The sequence below is a fragment of the Panthera leo genome, chromosome B4 (assembly GCF_018350215.1).
Source record: "Panthera leo isolate Ple1 chromosome B4, P.leo_Ple1_pat1.1, whole genome shotgun sequence".
Lineage (NCBI taxonomy): Eukaryota > Metazoa > Chordata > Mammalia > Carnivora > Felidae > Panthera > Panthera leo.
In genome coordinates this window covers 74,040,394-74,057,507 of record NC_056685.1, presented here as the reverse complement: position 1 = coordinate 74,057,507, position 17,114 = coordinate 74,040,394, and the positions used below count along the sequence as shown (strand labels likewise).

At 42.8% G+C, this 17,114-nt stretch overlaps 1 long non-coding RNA gene across 2 annotated transcripts in view; it reads left to right on the top strand.

Annotated features, from left to right (window-relative positions):
- LOC122225623 overlaps window positions 1-16,790 on the top strand; it is a 37,309-nt gene extending 20,519 nt beyond the window's left edge. For both annotated transcript variants that reach the window (XR_006205266.1, XR_006205267.1), the window contains 2 exons: window positions 16,262-16,333; window positions 16,545-16,790. This is a non-coding gene — a long non-coding RNA (uncharacterized LOC122225623). The remainder of the gene's footprint in view (window positions 1-16,261; window positions 16,334-16,544) is intronic.
- Window positions 16,791-17,114: the final 324 nt, after the last annotated feature.

Genomic DNA, 17,114 nt, shown 5'->3' with positions numbered 1-17,114 from the left:
TTAAGTTTATTTTTTTATTTATTTTTAAATGTTTTATTTATTTTTGGGAGAGAGAGAGAGAGAAAGAGAGAGAGAGAATGAGCAGGGGAGGGGCAGATAGAGAGGGAGACACAGAATCTGAAGCAAGCTTCAGGCTCTGAGCTGTCAGCACAGAGCCGAACGTGGGGCTGGAACTCGTGAACCATGAGATCGTGACCTGAGTCGGAGTCAGAAGCTTAACTGACTGAGCCACCCAGGCGCCCCAACTGTATTTATTTATTTTGAGAGAGACAGCGTATGTGGGAGGGGCAGAGAGAGAGAGAGAGAGGGAGGGAGAGAGAGAGAGAGAGAGAGAGAGAGAGAAACCCAAGCAGGCTCCCCACTGACAGTGCAGAGCCTGATGCAGGGCTCAAACTCCTGGACCGTGAGATCACAACCTGAGCTGAAATCTAGAGTTGGATGCTTACCTGACTGAGCCACCCAGGCACCCCTCTAATCTACCTTTCTTAAAGTTTTGGTCTTTGTGTAGTTGGTACCCAGCTGGGAGAGGGGCACATTCCCCTCACTGTTTTCCATTCTCTGAGGCAGAGGGAGCCACACCACAGCCTTCATGTGCGTAGGCAGTTGGGGATGAGTAAGGGGAAAAGCTCCCTCTGTGCTAAATCTCGGTCTAAAGGCTGCATTTTCTGTTTCGCATCAGAGTGTGCCAAAGAAAACCAGACATCAGGGCTGGTGGAGAGCTGGATAAGGACTCCTTAAAAAGAAAACTCCCAGACAAGGATTCTGTGAGCCTCTCAACCCATATTCATCTTGTACCTTAATTAATAGGCAGCTAAGCACAGAATGTGTAAAATGCAATTAAGATGCAGACGTGAGTCAGTTTTACAGCCACTGGCTTAGAAAACATATGCTTTCCTAGTTGAGAGCCACAGGATTTTTTAATACTATGCAGCAAGAACTACACACATTAACATTTTTTTTTAAGTTGGTAGTGCCTGTGAACAATGTTCAGTCTACACTGACTGACCCCAATACGCATGCATGCCCTCCATATGAACAGCAAGCAGTCCCCCCTCCAACACCAAACTGCCCTCCTAGGGCATTTTCCTACTCAGAGTGGTCCAAGAATTTTAGTTTGTTCAAATGTAGTTCTAGAAAAAGAATTCTGAAGAAATTCTCCTTTCTTAACTACTGGAAGTTTCTCAAAGTGTCATTTATGTGTGAGCTCTTGGGCAAGGTTGGAGCTCCTGTCCATTTCTCTGGGGGTGGAAATGGCACCGATGTCTTTTGTGAGCAAAGCCTCAGCATCACTCAGTGCATTGCTCTCTCCCACAACTGGGGCAGCAGAAGCTATTTCTTCCAAAGCTGGAGGGTCACAGCCGGATTCTGTGCCTCTTTCTCCATAGAGGGTTGGTTTGAGGACATCTCTGAGCTATGGCCACCATGCTTGTAGGAAGGAAGGAACGAGTAAAGGAAAATCTCAGTATGTGACATTTTGTATTAGTTTTCTAGGGCCGCTGTAACAAGTTACTACAAACTGGGGGCTTAAAATGAGAGGAATTTATCCTTTCACAGGTCTGGAAGATAGACAAAATTAAGGTGTCATCAGGCCACATGTCCCCCAAAGGCTATAGGCCAGAATCCTTCCTCGCGTCTAGTTTCTGATGTCACCAGCCATTTCCTGGCTTGTGGCTCTATCACTCCAAATTCTGCCTCTGTCTTCATGTAGCCTTCTTCCAAATCTCCCTCTCCTTTCTCTTATGAAGACACCAGTAAGTAGATTCAAGGCCCACCCGAAATCTAGGATGATTTCGTCTCAAGCTCCTTAACTAATTACATCTGCAAAGATCCTATTTCCAAATATAGCCACATTCTGGGGTTCCGGGTAGACGTGAATTTAGGGGAGGGGGACACTGTTCAACCTGCTACAGCATCCAAAGATGCAGGTTTGAGTGATGCATTTTCCTGATCTCATCTTTCTTGAGCCTCAGCCCTGATTTGTAAACTGAGTCTGTTAATGACCCTTACTTACCCCACTACCACCAACATTGTTAAGATTGAATGAGATAGTTGATGTGAAAATGCCTTGTAGGCTATCACAGGAGTAAGGGGATAAATACGTAATGCAATATCTTAATAGCTGGCGATAAGATGTACTATTTTTGTTCTGGGAAATATTTTGATAGGGCTGCCCGCCGCGGCCAAGAATTTGTTGTGGGTGGTAACCCAGGTAACAAACGCGGGTGCCCAGACTGCCCTGTATATGTCAAGAAGAGGAAGATTGCATTTTATTTTATTATCTTATTTTATTATTTCATTTTTTATTTCCCTTGAGGAGAGTGTGAGCAGGGAGAAGCTCGGACATAATCTGGGTTTAAAGGCTGTGCCTAAAAGCAGGGGAGCTGGGAATTCTTAAAAACGGAATGTGTGCTTTAAAGTTATTTGCTCTGTTGGTGTGTGGTGAGACCCCTTCCCATGGTGCTCAAGTCCTCAGAAATGTCAAGTGCACTCAAGGCTGCTTTCGGGAGGCAGGATTTGGGGGAAATTTGGGGGGAATCATGTCAGGAGATCAGTTTCAGGCTTCGGCCGGTGTGATCTTGGACAGAAATTGCATACGTATAAACTGAAGCCATGAGAATATCATCTTTTCCCACATCCCTCCAGGAATTGGCCAAAAGTTGATGGTTGGTCTTCAGGCATGCAATTTGGGGCTGAGCCCAGCTTATCTAGAATTCCCAAGACAGGACATCCCTAGGTGACACTGTGTTCTACAGCACCGGATATAGGTACTAAGGAACTAAAATGGTTTGCAGAGAAACAATACTTACAAGCGGTAGAGAGGTAGGTCCTTCCCCGAGACTGCACCATTGTGCTTGACACTGGGCTCACAGCTACGAAAGGCACAGTTCCCAATCCAGAGAAGCTCAGGGTCCAGAAGGAGAGCTGGATCTGTGAACAAGCAGCCACACAATAGTAAGCACGTCGCCAGTGATAGGTAGAGGCTACAGAGGCAGCAGGTGGGGCCCGGGTCGGACACCTAATTCAAGGTTGGATTTTGGGTAGAGGGTTGTCCTGATGGCTTCTGGGAAGCTGAGAATTTCCAACAGTCTTAACTAATGAATGATAATTGGCCAGGAAAAAAGAAAGTGGGGGAGATCCTTCTAATACCCCTGGCCCAGCCTGCTTATCTTTCGGTACCTCACTTTTCAGTAGGAATATCAGGGGCTGTGTGAGGGCTGTTTTGGAGATGGCAGGGTCTGGCTGTAGCCCCTCTGCCTATAGCTGATGATCAATCGCATTGCAGTTGATTGATTTTCACTTCACAGGAGCCAACACGAAAGGTGGCCTGCACTTCCAGTTATAGTTACAATAAAGCAAAAAATAGTTCCAAGGAAAAACAGAAGTAATAAAAATATATTACTATTAGAGCAGGTTGTAAAAATCCATTAGGTAGCCAAAGAGATTGTATGAGATAAATTACTGATATCCACTAATCACTTGCTTAATTATGAAGGAAATTACTCCTGATGTTTCAAAAGCCTTGTAGCACCAAGTTAACAGTCCTTCTTATCGAATTGTGCCTCATTACTTATTCAGCTTGGATTGCACCAGATGAATTATTAGTTGTCAGTCTGGATCTGGTTGCCATTTTCTCCAGAGAATGAGGCTTCTACTTCCAAAAAACATGAATATTCTGTGCGTGTGTGTGTGTGTGTGTGTGTATGTGTGTGTGTGTATATATATATATGTATATTAGTTTTATTCATATATATGTATGTATGAATAAAGCTAATATTTTACAAAAACATATAAAAATACACCATGCATGTAGTCAATCCTCATTATTTGAGGATTCCTTATTTGAGAATCTGCCTACTCACTAAGATGTATTTGTAACCCCCAAATCAATACCCTTACTGCTCTCCTACTGATTTGCAGACAGGTGCAGAGTGGTAGAAACTTTGAGTTGCTTGAATAGGCATGTTCCCAGCTCAGGTGCAATAAGGCAGCAGCTCCTGCTTGTTCTGGTTCTCCTGCCAGGGTGACCAGAGGATGGTGACTGTGGGGTGGTGCAAGCTCTTGCTCTGGGGCCATCTGGGCCAGGTTTGAATCCCAAGTCCAGTTCCTGCTCCTGGGGCATCCTCAGGCAAGGCACTCAACATTTTCTGAATCTTGTTTTCACCTCTATAAAATAAGGAAAATAGAATCTACCAAGATGAGTTGTTTTTAGGATTTAAGATGATAATCTCTATGGGGGCACCTGGGTGGCTTAGTCAGTTAAGCATCCGACTTCAGCTCAGGTCATGATCTCACAGTTCGTGGGTTCGAGCCCCACATCGGGCTCTGTGCTGACAGCTCCGAGCCTGGAGCCTGCTTCGGATTCTGTGTCTCCTTCTCTCTCTGCCCCTCCCTCACTCATGCTCTTTCTCTCAAAAATAAATAAATATTAAAAAAAAACTTTTTTAAAAGATTACAATCTCTGTGATACACAGTATATATAGACATGTATAATATACAGATTTTTTTAAGTTTATTTATTTATTTTGAGGAGGGGCAGAGAGAGAATCCCAACTAGGCTTCGCACTGTCAGCTCAGAGCCCGACATGGGGCTCAAGCTCACAAACTGTAAGATCGTGACCTGAGCCGAAACCAAAAGCCAGACACGTAACCCACTGAGCCACCCAGGTGCCCCAATATTTCCTTTAGATACAGTTAGTTTACAGAACATAATGACTGAGAATAATTAGAATCAATGATACACATTACGTATGTATGTATATGTATGGATTTATACATGCATGCACATGCACAGACACGCATGGGGAGAGGCACACGTATACTTGAATATTTATAAATGAAGATAGAGTGTGTTTGTCTATTTGCTTATTCTCAAATACATACAGATATAATCAATAGGATATTGCTCATGGCTCTTATCTCTTCCATTTTCAGAAGTGAAGAAATTATCTCTCAAAAGAACTTTCCTCCTTATGAAAAAAGAGTAAATTGCTCACTTTTTGTAGGTACATTAAGTCTTTTGGGGAAAACCTACCTGAGCCTACTCAGTAAACTACCTCTTTTAACACACTGAATGATATCCCATTAGTCTTACCAAGTTAATGCAGCTTCAAAAGGGAAATAATTTACTCCTTTTTCAGAAATATGAAGAGAACTATAATGCACATTTTCCCCACTATTTTTCTGTAGTTTTCTATTCATTGGCTAGGATTGCTAGCTGAGACTTCCATTATTATAGTAAAAGGATGGCTTCCCATGACAGGTAAAACACGATGTCACTGACCTAACAGTAGCCTAGGAACTTTGAGAGATTTTTTTGCAAAAGTGATAATGGGTTTGTTATATTCCATTCCTGTTCTTCTGCTATGGCTCTTGATGAACAAGGGAACAGGTTTGCCAGACGGCTGGAAAGTTCCGGGCCATCCATCCTAGGAACTGGGCGAACAAACTATGAGAGATATAGACTTTCAGTCTTGACCTCTTGGAACCCAAAATACAAAGCTATTGACCCAGGGAAAACATTTTCAGAAATGGAAGTGAGGTTTTTAACCTGTTACAGCCGAGGGCAAAACCAGGTATTTCTGTTTGATGTCAAGAAGAAAGAATCTCCATCCAGAAGTCTGCAGTTTTTACTAGAAAAGAGCTAGAGCTGTTTGCATTCCAAATGCTGTATTGGCTGAGGTAGATTAAGTTCAAGAATAAGCAGGCCCCCGAATTGATGATGACTCAAACACAAGATAAATGAACCTCTCAGTCATGCAAGAGTCCAAATGGTTGCTTCTGGATGGCAAGCATATTCCCTCCATACAGTGTCTTGGGGATCCAGTCTCATTCTGTGTCTGTGTCACCTCCTAGGCCCTCATTGTCATCTGCATCTAGCCGGCAGGAGGAAGAGTGTGGGTTGGCATAGCCACTTTGTAAAAGCTTTGGCTGAGAAGCCCCGGCCATTATGTGCGTGTTCCATTGGCTAGACCTCAAGTCTGTGGCCGCCCCAAACTGCAAGGGGTGCTGGGAAATATAGTTTACCTATGTACCCAGGAAGATAGATATCATGGATTTTTGTGAGCAGCTAGCCATCTCTGGCATGATGTTGTTATGCTACTGAATCTGGAAGGGGGCTATAGACAACCCCTCACCAGAGGTGGAGAATAAGATCTCAGAAAAGAGGTGGGCCATTTGTGGTATAAGTACCCTGGGGAGGATGCTGGTTTCTGTTCAGAAATAAGAACTGAGACAAAAAGGTCAAAGGCAGAAGGTAATCCATTTCTGTCTCTCAATTTTCTTTTAATCTTAGAATTGACGGGAAAAATAGTTGAGATGTTTAAAAAACAGTTCCTCACATGAAAGTGAGGAACCCAGGCAATATGTCTATGAAATTATGCCAGCAACTTGAAGCTAGACACTTCTGTCTCCTGGTACGTGGAAAAAAGTAGTGACATTTGTGGGTGTAAGAGGACATCCTCATAGATTTTTAATAACTTCTTCACATTTTTGTAGTTCTTCATCTACTTAGAGTCCATCAAAGGTAGTCGTATTTTCCAACCTTCCTTGCCTCTGGGATGCAGATGTGTGCCTTTGATTCTCCAAACAAATGCATGGGGGTGATTTGGAGACAAACTGCCTGAGGGGAACGAGCAGAGCATTGGGGCGTCTGTGTTCTTGGTGAGAGTTGTCAGGATAGGGTATTTCTGGGATCCTCAGTGATGGAGGCGACCTCCTGATCACGGAAGAGGAAGTCAGTGGTCGCAGCTACTCTGTTACCAGGCCAGCTCTACGGGCTGATCCTGGGAGTTGCCCTTGGAAGCTTAATCTCACACTAGTCCTCCAGATCTTCCAGTGATTCCGTGAGCTTTTTAATATCCCTTAATAAATGTCTAGCATCAACTGGCTGGAATGAATTCCATTGTCTGCCTGCGACTCATAACCGAAACGAAGCTGGCTGTAGTAGAACCACATTCATTGCTTTGTCTAGAAGACCACTTAACGTTCCTTAAACTCAGACTTCACATTTTCTTATTCCACCCAGAATCAACACGGAGCTAAAAATATGCAGATGAAAAGCTCTGTCTATATTGTGCCTGAATATTAAAGCTAGAACGGAACACACTTGGAAGATTCATGGTTGTGGCAGGACAATGTCACGGTGGGGGGAAGGTACATTTCAGGAAACTAAGTCAGGGCCACTTATTTGGCTGGCCCTCCACACCAGGGAATTATTCTTCCTGAGTTAACCCGGAAGGTTCTGGGGGTATGATTTATTAAAAGGGATAAATTCCTTTATAGATAGACTATAAAAAGAAATCAACTACTCTTTTTTTTATTTAAAAAAATTTTTTTAATGTTTTATTTATTTTTGAGACAGAGAGAGACAGAGCATGAGCAGGGGAGGGTCAGAGAGAGAGGGAGACACAGAATCTGAAGCAGGCTCCAGGCACTGAGCTGTCAGCACAGAGTCTGACGCGGGGCTCGAACTCACGAGCTGTGAGATCATGACCTGAACTGAAGTCGGACGCTTAACCGACTGAGCCACCCAGGCGCCCCTCAACTACTCTTTACAAACGGGTATCTCTAGATACCAAGATGGCAATGGTTACTTGGATCTCGTGTGTGGAAAAGTTATTTATTTTATTCAAATATTTTATACCGCAAATAATGTTTCCAGGGAAATTCTGGCCTAATGGAGCCCTAGACCAGGGGTAAGTACTGGATATACAGAAGTGGCCGTGGTTTGTGAGAGGAAACTTGGTGCAGTAGGAAGAGCATTTGAGTTCTGTTATTTAAAAGCTGCGTGTGACCTTGGTCAAATTACTTGACTTCCCTGAGCTTCATTCCTCATCTATAAACTGGAGGTAATAATCACAGGACCTTACTCACAGGATTATCATTAGGCTTAATTAAAGGAATGTCATGATTCTTTGTGACAGGCGATAGGAACCAACCCTGGCTGACATCGGCAGAAAAGCAATTATTGGAGGCTATTGAGATGCCCACAGAATTGACAGGAAGGTGAAAGAACCAGGGTCAGAGAATGAGCGGGCGTTGGGGAAAGGTGGGCAAAAGAAAAGAGTCAAGGTCACCAGCAGGTATGGTTGGTGGAGCCCATCCCTGGCTCCTCTACCACTGACACCAGTTCCTGCCGTGGCTGCCACCTGGCACTGTCAGTCACTGGTGCCAGGCTCTTCCCCGAAGGTGTCTAGGCATCGTCCCCTGTCAGAGCTGTACCGCACGGGAATCCAACCTGCTCGTGAGAGACTACCGTGAACCATTCAGGAGTTTTGCAAAATGGGTGTTGAAATATTTGTCGTTTGAAATCAGCCACTGTAATCAACACCACAGAAATTAGCAAATGATAAAAATCAGGGCTGGGTTTTGTTTTCCCAAGAGACCCAGTTTCCCAGCCCACTGCTGCCTCAAATACGGAATGTTGAACGTTGGGCGTGAGCACCTGATCCCTTGAGTCCTGGACACATGGCTGTGCATCAGCCCTAAGGGGATGGGGAAGGGGAGAGATGGCCTTTTAGATTGCAGGAGGAAGTGGCCGCTCCCTTACCAAGACTGAAACCAAGAATCCAAGAGGATTCTGCCCAAAAGGCTGGAGATTTCACCGCTGAATCACCTCCCCAAATTTCAAGGATTTTCTACGGTATAGAAAGGGCTCATCTAAAGCTATGCCTTTACTCGTAACGAGTTCCCAATACGTGCTGGGTCCCTCCTTCTTTCTCTCTTTTCCCCAGTTTGGCCACATGTATACCCCTTACTTTTCTATTTGGTATGTGTTCTGAAATTCTGGCTGTAACAAAGCCTTAATAAAGCCTTGCCCTAAGTTGTATGAAGTTAAGGAGTTAAGGCCAGCTCAAAGCTTCCAACATTAAATCAATAACTGTAAACATTATGTTCTCCATTAAGGAAATGAACATCTTTTGATGGAAGAGTTATTGTCCTTAAATCTGCACATTTAAGTATTTTTGAAATAAAAGTAACTAATATAGGCAAACACTTGAAACAAGATAAATTTCTTGCGAAGATACTAAGGGTCTGAGGTGCCTGGCTGACTCAGTAGAGACAGCATGTGACTCCTGACCTGGGGGGCATGGGTTGGAGCCCCATGTTGGGTGGGGAGCCTACTTAAAAAAAAAGATACTGAAGGTTTTTCTGTGTATTAAGTTATACAAAATCCTACTGGGAGAATTTTTACTTGAAAAAATGAAAATAGAGCAGAGAAATCTTCCAAGCGAGAAGATATGGCAGACAGTCCTCTTTTTCCTTCACATTAATAAATAAGTTACCTGGTTAATCAGCCAGAGGTTAGAAAAAAAATATTCATAAATTTTCATGAAATTGCTTATTTATAATATCAGCTACAAATGATTTCTGTCCTAGGACTTGAATGAAGAGGAGGAAAAAGTGCTTTTCTAATAGAAATTGCATTGCCCAGCATGCTTTTTCATATGCATCTTTAATTTATGTTTAATTCATGTTGCATATTCAACATTCTGTGTGTATAGTTGGAGGGCGCCTGAGCTCACATTGGAAATTAGGAAAATTTGCCACTATTCAGAGGCAGCTTTAATTTTTTCTAGATGGTTCAAGGGGAAGAGACTTTTTTTTCCCTAGGTGGAATAACTCATTCTGAAAGAGGCATTTGGAAGTTCCTTTACCTGCAGCTTTTGCTCAAGGGTCTGGAAGGGAGGATGTGGGGGTTGAGGGCAGGAGAGGCACCATGGGCTGGGAGAAGGAGCTCCACTTGGACTCAACCCCAGTGTGTTAGTGACAGGAGCAGGTCTCCTGGCCTCCTTCGGGTTCCCCATCTGAAAAATAAGGGTGCATTCGGTAGTTCATTTCTATTTCCGTCCCCCTGAACATTTGCGTCCCAATTACTGATTCTGATCCCACCTCTCAATCGAAAAAGAACCCTCCATTACTTGTAGTTCAGTTGGACGTTAATGAAAAATTGGCAAACAGACATGAAGGGATTTTCAGTCAGTGGTGCCCCAGTTCAGACCTGCATTTCAGAAACCCCTGCTTGTGACCGTTCTCAATGAGTACACACGGATTTTTTGGTAGTGCTGGCCGGGGAATAGCGTCTCTATAGAAACCAGGTGAATGCTTCCTTGCAATTAAGTATCTTCTCGACATTTGCGTGTCAAGTTAATTGATAAAATGGGGAGCTCTTCCAACATCTCCAAGTCCTTCTGTCAGCTTACGAGTCAAATCCTAAATTAGATACAACACCTGAATGGGGCATGCAAGCTGAGAGGAGCCCTCAGTGTTGTCATGACAACAGGGAAATGCCAGGTCTCCCCACACATGCATATTCCACTGTCAGGTTTTTACACACCGGTTGTTATTATATTTTCTACCGTGAGCAGAAATGAAGTAACATCCTGGGTTTTCCCTAAGGGATTCAAAGCCATTTGTATTCTTGTGGTCGGTCTGCTTCCTTCCTCTTCTATAACCCCCAACCTGGGTGTTTTCAGAGTTGCGGCATCTGCTAGGACTCAGCTACCACAGGGCATCTCTAGAGGCTCCCAAGCGACATTTGGGGGCTGGGACCGGAGCAGTGCAGATCTAGGGAGCCTACGCATTCGTACTTCCGAGTCTAGCTTCTCTGGAAACCAGCTTTATAAGATGGTTTGAGAATAAATAGAAATAATGGAAGCCCCCAAATGCATCACTGGTGGTAGGGCTATTACAGCCAGGAAGAGATTTCATTCGTACCCAAACTATAGGGCTAAACTAGGTAACACACATACAGTGTTATTCCATTTTCCCTCCTCCAGCCCATAATGTATAGATGATTGTAAAATTCCAGAGTACTACCTGTCTTTTGGAGGATGGTGGAATGATAAACTCTGGAAGGGAACATTTTCTGATGGGTCAAGTCCAGTTTCCTTGCACCTGTTACGTTTGAAAGAATCAAGAGGCTAAACCCCCCTAAGGTTTGGTTTGGAAAGCCAAGCAGGGTGTGTATCAAGGCACTGTGATAGGAAGATGTATCTTATTATAAAGAAATTGGTGTGCCAAAACTAGTCATAGTTTTGCGCCGAGCCCTTTGTTTTGAATGTCGGGTGAACAGGGAATCTCCATTCAAGAGAGATCAAGACTTTCTGACCTGGGGCTGTGTCACAGGTAGGTTTAGATCAGTTTAGAAATGTTGGTTTGATTTTTCACCCTGGAATGCTCCCGGTGCTCTGACAAGAAGAGAAACACGCTTTGTTCTCAAGCATATGCCGTCCCAGCTCTTCAGGAAGGTTTGAAACCAAGAGCCCAAATGGATGCACGCACTGTTTTTAATATTTTGTAGCAACGCATGTCTCCGCATTCACTCTAAGCTGGCTCAGTTTTCCATTTCCTGTGTAGATTTATTCTCAGACTGGGAACAACTTCATCATCTACTTCTGCAGATTAATTCCTGAGTCATGCACAGTTTCTCTTGAAAACAGATCACAAAGTCTAGATTTTGAGAACTGGAGTTTGACCATTTCTTAGTCTCAGTGTTCCAGGATAGGATGATCCGTGAAGATCTACTGTGACAGAACCACTTCTGATTTATGAGGTGGCCTGAGAATCTCCAATGAGGCAGAGAAAAGAAACAATGACAATTCCATAAGACTGCTACCGATTATTAGGAATCTGCTAGATTCCAAGCATTTTGTGTATCTTAACCTCACTTAATCTGCATTTGTGCATCTGTGCATTTGAACTCGTTTTCAGAGGGAGAAACTCGTTCCAGAGATGAACTTGCCCAGATTACATGGCTCTGGTTTGCAAAGATGCAAACCTGAGTGGGCCTGAGTCTTATGCCCGACAGTTATACACTAAGCAGTGCTGTGTCACTAGTCAATCGACCACAGAGCATGCTATATTTCTGTCTGTACCTGTAAGCTTAGTAAGTATTTTTAATGTTTGTGTTCTAGAAGACCGTGGCTCTCTATTGCACTGAAGGCCATAGAATCTATCATAATAACAGAGAGGCAAGCCCTTGATGAATAGAAATTGAATAGCGATAAATTGGAATAATACTATGTGGAAAGGAAAGAAGATATTTCTTACTAACTAGATGAGATTGTGTCCAGGGATGTAAGAGCCGATCCTTCAGTATTTATTGGAATGCCAACAGAAGCAGAGTCCCGTATTAGAGTCGTTAGCAAAAACTCAGTACAAAACCTTGGCTAACAGCTACCGGGGTTTCACTTTTCATGAAGTACAAGCGGAAGGTAAATGTTGCTTGTGCTTTGTCAAGTGATATTTACCTTGTTTGAAAGGGTCTGCCGACATCAGAGGTCAGGAAAAGGACGAGTTGCTGCAAAGGAGACTGAAAAAAGGGAAGCGCCAGTGAAACACAAGGCAAACTATGAGTTTCGTGTCCAGGATGAAAAATAAGAGGAGGGCTTTAAGGAGAGACAGATGCTGGTCATGTGCTGCTGAGTATCGGTGAAGTCCAGGGATTCCTTCCCTCTGTATTTTCTGAAGATGCTTCCTCCTCCTCAGCCCCATGACTGCTTCCCTAAATACATAGATACAATGTAAATTCATAAATACAACAAAAGTAAGTTCCAGAGTTATCTCCTCTCTAAAGTCTCCCCTGACTTTCTCTGAACAGACTAGGCATCGTCCATCTTAATATCCTGTAACTTGTCATATGTACCTTGATTGTAGCACCCCATTTGTATTATAGCTGATTTTTATTGACATTAGGATACCAGCTGCTACCATGAAGCCATGAATTCCTTAAGTAGGGATCATGCCTCCTCTTGTAATGTCCCTAGGGTTGTGTATAGCATTTGATTTCCTATGAGAAGCTCCACAAGTATCCACTGAATGAATAAGACATCAAAGACTTCATAACAATCTGCATTTTCACATTGACTCTACTTTGGCAAAGCTTTCTCTCAGGGGATTAGTCACTTATTAAAAGTCATGGCTAATTACTCACCTGGCTCTTACCTTGCATGCTCCGGGTGAATATACTGCCCAAATACTCCCAGATTTGGTCATTGTTCTGTTTTGTGATTCATCAGGGTACATTGTTGATCATTTCTTGCAGGGGCTCACAACTGTGAGTCATACAGTTGGTTCCTTATATTAGGAAAAAAAAAACCCCAAAACAAAGCCACTTGTCTCATTTATTGAAAGCTCAGAGCGGTGTTGCTTTAATTAAAATGAGCCAGTATTTGTCAAAGTTCCTCCAGCTACAGAGAGTATACCTTGAGACATAAGAAAACTTACTCTATTAAGGCTCCACATAAAATTTTTTTTTTTACTGAGGGTTGATGGGGGGTGGGAGGGAGGGGAGGGAGGGTGATGGGTATTGAGGAGGGCACCTTTTGGGATGAGCACTGGGTGTTGTATGGAAACCAATTTGACAATAAATTTCATATTAAAAAATAAAAATAAATAAATAAAAAATAAAAATAAAAAATTTTTTTTTACATTTATGTATTTTTGAGAGACTGAGAGAGAGCGTGAGTGGGGGAGGGGCAGAGAGAGAAGGAGACACAGAATCAGAAGCAGGCTCCAGGCTCTAAGCTGTCAGCACAGAGCCCGACGCAGGGCTTGAACCCATGAATTGTGAGATCATGACCTGAGCCGAAGTCAGACACTCAACCGACTGAGCCACCCAGGTGCCCCAAGGCTCCACATTTTTATTAATATAATTTTTAAAGAAAATACCTTATATAACTTAGCCGTAACCCATCTAGAATAGATATAGGGAGGAGAGGGGAGTAGACTACATTAGTTTAGAGTTGCAATAGTTTATTGAGATTTATGGAAAGCACAACAAAATCAGATTCTGGCATTTAAGTACATTCCAGTAGAAAATATTTTAATATTTCCCTGACACTAGGTTGCATAATATTATGAATATGATCATCCCTCTCTTGTTTTTTTTTTTTTTTTTTTTTTGTCTTGGCATCTATTAAAAAACGCTATTTCAAGATATATTTACTGCTAAAAGATTAACAAGATAAAATTCAAGCTTTAAGTGTTATTAAAGCAGGCATTTTGACCTCTCCAAATTTGGCCTTTTAGATATATTCTGGCCCTTCCCTCTGTTTTGTCAGGTGTTACTAAATTCATACCAGAAGAATGAGAATCTGTCCAATTTTTAGAGGCCTAGAAAAGAAATCTCCACCAGGAACTCATTTGAGTATACACTAACCCTCTAGGACTTCTTTCTTGTGTCTTCTCAAAGCATGTCCCTATGCTTCTGCCAAAGCCCTCTGCCTTCTCCAAACCTGAACACCACCATGCATAAACCCACATCTTCTATGGGAGTGCTTTGACTTCACCTAACAGAAATCTGAATTCAAACGGCCTTACACAGTCAGAAAACTTATCACCTCTCATAGCAGCAGGTCAGAGGGTGTGTGGGCTCTGGACTTGTTTGATTTGGTGGCTCAAGAATATCCTTGAGGGCACAGATCTTTCCATGTTCCCTTGACCATCCCCAGAGCATGCTTCCATCTTAAGCAGGCAGCAAGATGGCTGGACAAGTCCTGAAGACAAAATTCAGAGGGAGAAGAGCGGTTACTTCTTCCTATATCTCCTTAGAAGAGAGGAAACCTTTTCTAGAAATCCTCCTGCACACTTCTCCTCGTGCTCTTGGTCAGAATAGGCCATTCTTGAACCAGGCACGGACAAAAATGATATGTCTATGGTTGACCGATCACGGCTGGAGTGAATCACAAAGGCCACCACATCTGCCTGGCATTCCTCTGGCATTCCTCTCTGGCCTCTGGACCTCTCCCATTACCCTGTGCCATTTCCTTCAGTGAGCGGGAAGAGAAGGACCAAGGAGAGGAGGACAAGAGAACACAGAGAGGAAAGCGAGGGTCATTCAAGATTCTACTAGAGATTAACAGCTTCAAAATGGAGAAGAGAATTGATTGGAACAAATCCTTTTGCATATTTATTAAGAGTTAGCTCATGTGATTGGAGTTCCTATTTAACTCTAAAATGCTCGATAGGAGTCTGGACAGTGAACTTAGACAAGCGTGTGTGTCTTAAGGTCAATTAGTTTCATTGTGTTGAGCCTCAGTTTCCTCATTCGAAAAATAAGAGTAATAAGCATCCTGGGGGTTGTCATGAGCACTAGAAATATTTTACAACAAGTGTTAGCATCACACCTGGAATTTTATATGCAGGTAGTTAATATGTGACAGCTGTTGTTTATAATAATAAAGAGAAGGAATTAGAGATGCTAGGACAGTTACCAGTACAGTCAGCAGCAGGGGCCCCAGGAAGGCAGAACACTTTTGATTGATTATCATGAGATGGTAACTGTCAATATTGAATTATTCATTGTGCGAACTGCATTATTTATGCTGTCTCATTTAACTCTTTGTTGCTCTTCTCCTTTTAGAGATGAGCATTCAGAGGGTCACAGGGGTGGTGAGGGGAAGAGCCTGGTCTAGAATCTGGATTTACCTTGGGTCAAAGCCCAGGGTGTTAAGCATAACATGATAGTTTCCAGACATGAATCCCTTTTCTCAAGGTCACCTGGCTTGTACATTCTGAACAAACCACACCAGCATAGTACTCTCACTTTTCTATTTCTTTGATTTTGCTCTCTTTATCCCATTTTGAATCTTTTAAAATTGCATGTATGTTGATAATCTATTATCATAGACAGTCTGTTTTCACTCCTTGTCGACACAAAACCTCTCCATAATCCCTACAAAGAAATCTGCTGGCACCAATGATTCGTGAGCAAAGCAAATTTCACTAAAGACTTTATGGCAGGGACAGAAGGGGGGCTTATATTATACACTTCACAGCAAGCTATTGATGATTCTCAACCAACCCATCTGCTCTCAAGATTCTTTCTTCGCCACCGAATCTGCAGTGTGGTGGGTTATTCTCCTCGGTCCTTCCCCGTGTCAAAGCCCTCTCTGCGTCTTATCTCCTTTCACTTGATCCCTCATCTCCAATCCAATGATCCCATCCCCCTTTTCTTTGCACGACATTTAGCACTTCTCCGCCTTCAGCCTTCAACTTACACACCCGGCCCATCTCTGGAATCAGCTAAAAATGTCTCCTCCGCATAGGAACCCAACGTCCTTAGGAAATGGGCAGGGAAGAGAGCTAAATAAGAATTCCTTGTCTTTTAAATGTATAAACTGCCTCAGATCATCTTGGGTTGAAGTGGGGGGATACATAAATAAGTGTCTCATTTCCCTGGTTACACATGCTGGCCAGGTTCGCTCTCCAGCACTTATGGCCTCTGGCTCTACTGACCTGCTTCTTCATTTGTTATCAGGATAGCCTCCTGGAAAATGTTTATGAGATTACGCGACTATTAGAAGAACAGTTATCCTCTTTATTTCCACAGGTATTTATATATCTTTTAAAAATATTTCCTCTGACTCTCCAGTAGTACATGCTCATTATACATTATATGGAAAATCCAGGAAAGTATCATGGAAAACATAAAAATGACTTACAATTCTACTGCCCATAGTGACCCTCTGTTAACATTTGCATATATTATCTTACAGATTTTTTTTTTTTTCTTTTCTGTCTCTCTTTCTGTCTACCTTCAGACCTCTTAAAGAATTAAAGAAGTGTTCAAGAACAGAAAGCTCCCTTTCCTTCACGGTGGAAGATGAAAGGAGAAGAACCAATTCGACAAATGATCTCCAAGATGAGCATCAGAACGACTCTTTGCTCTCTGTGATGAGAAGGGGAAGCCACACAAGATTAAAGAGAAAACTACAAGGGCACCTAATTTCTATAAGGACAGTCCCCAAATTCCTGCCACTCAGGCAGCAATGGTAGAATATAGAAACACAAGAAATATGTGTGTAATTTTTACATTTTTTAAAATGTTTATTTACCTTTAAGAAAAAGAGAGACACAGAGTCAGCAGGGGAGGGGCAGAGAGAGGGAGACACGGAATCCGAATCAGGCTCCAGGCTCTGAGCTGTCGGCACAGAGACCCACACAGAGCTCGAACCCACAAACCGTGAGATCATGACCTGAGCTGAAGTCGGACGCTTAACCGACTGAGCCACCCAGGTGCCCCAGAAATTTTTTTTTCAAATAATTTTAAGAGTTTTATTTATTTACTTATTTTTAAAAGATGATTTATTGTCAAGTTGGCTAACATACAG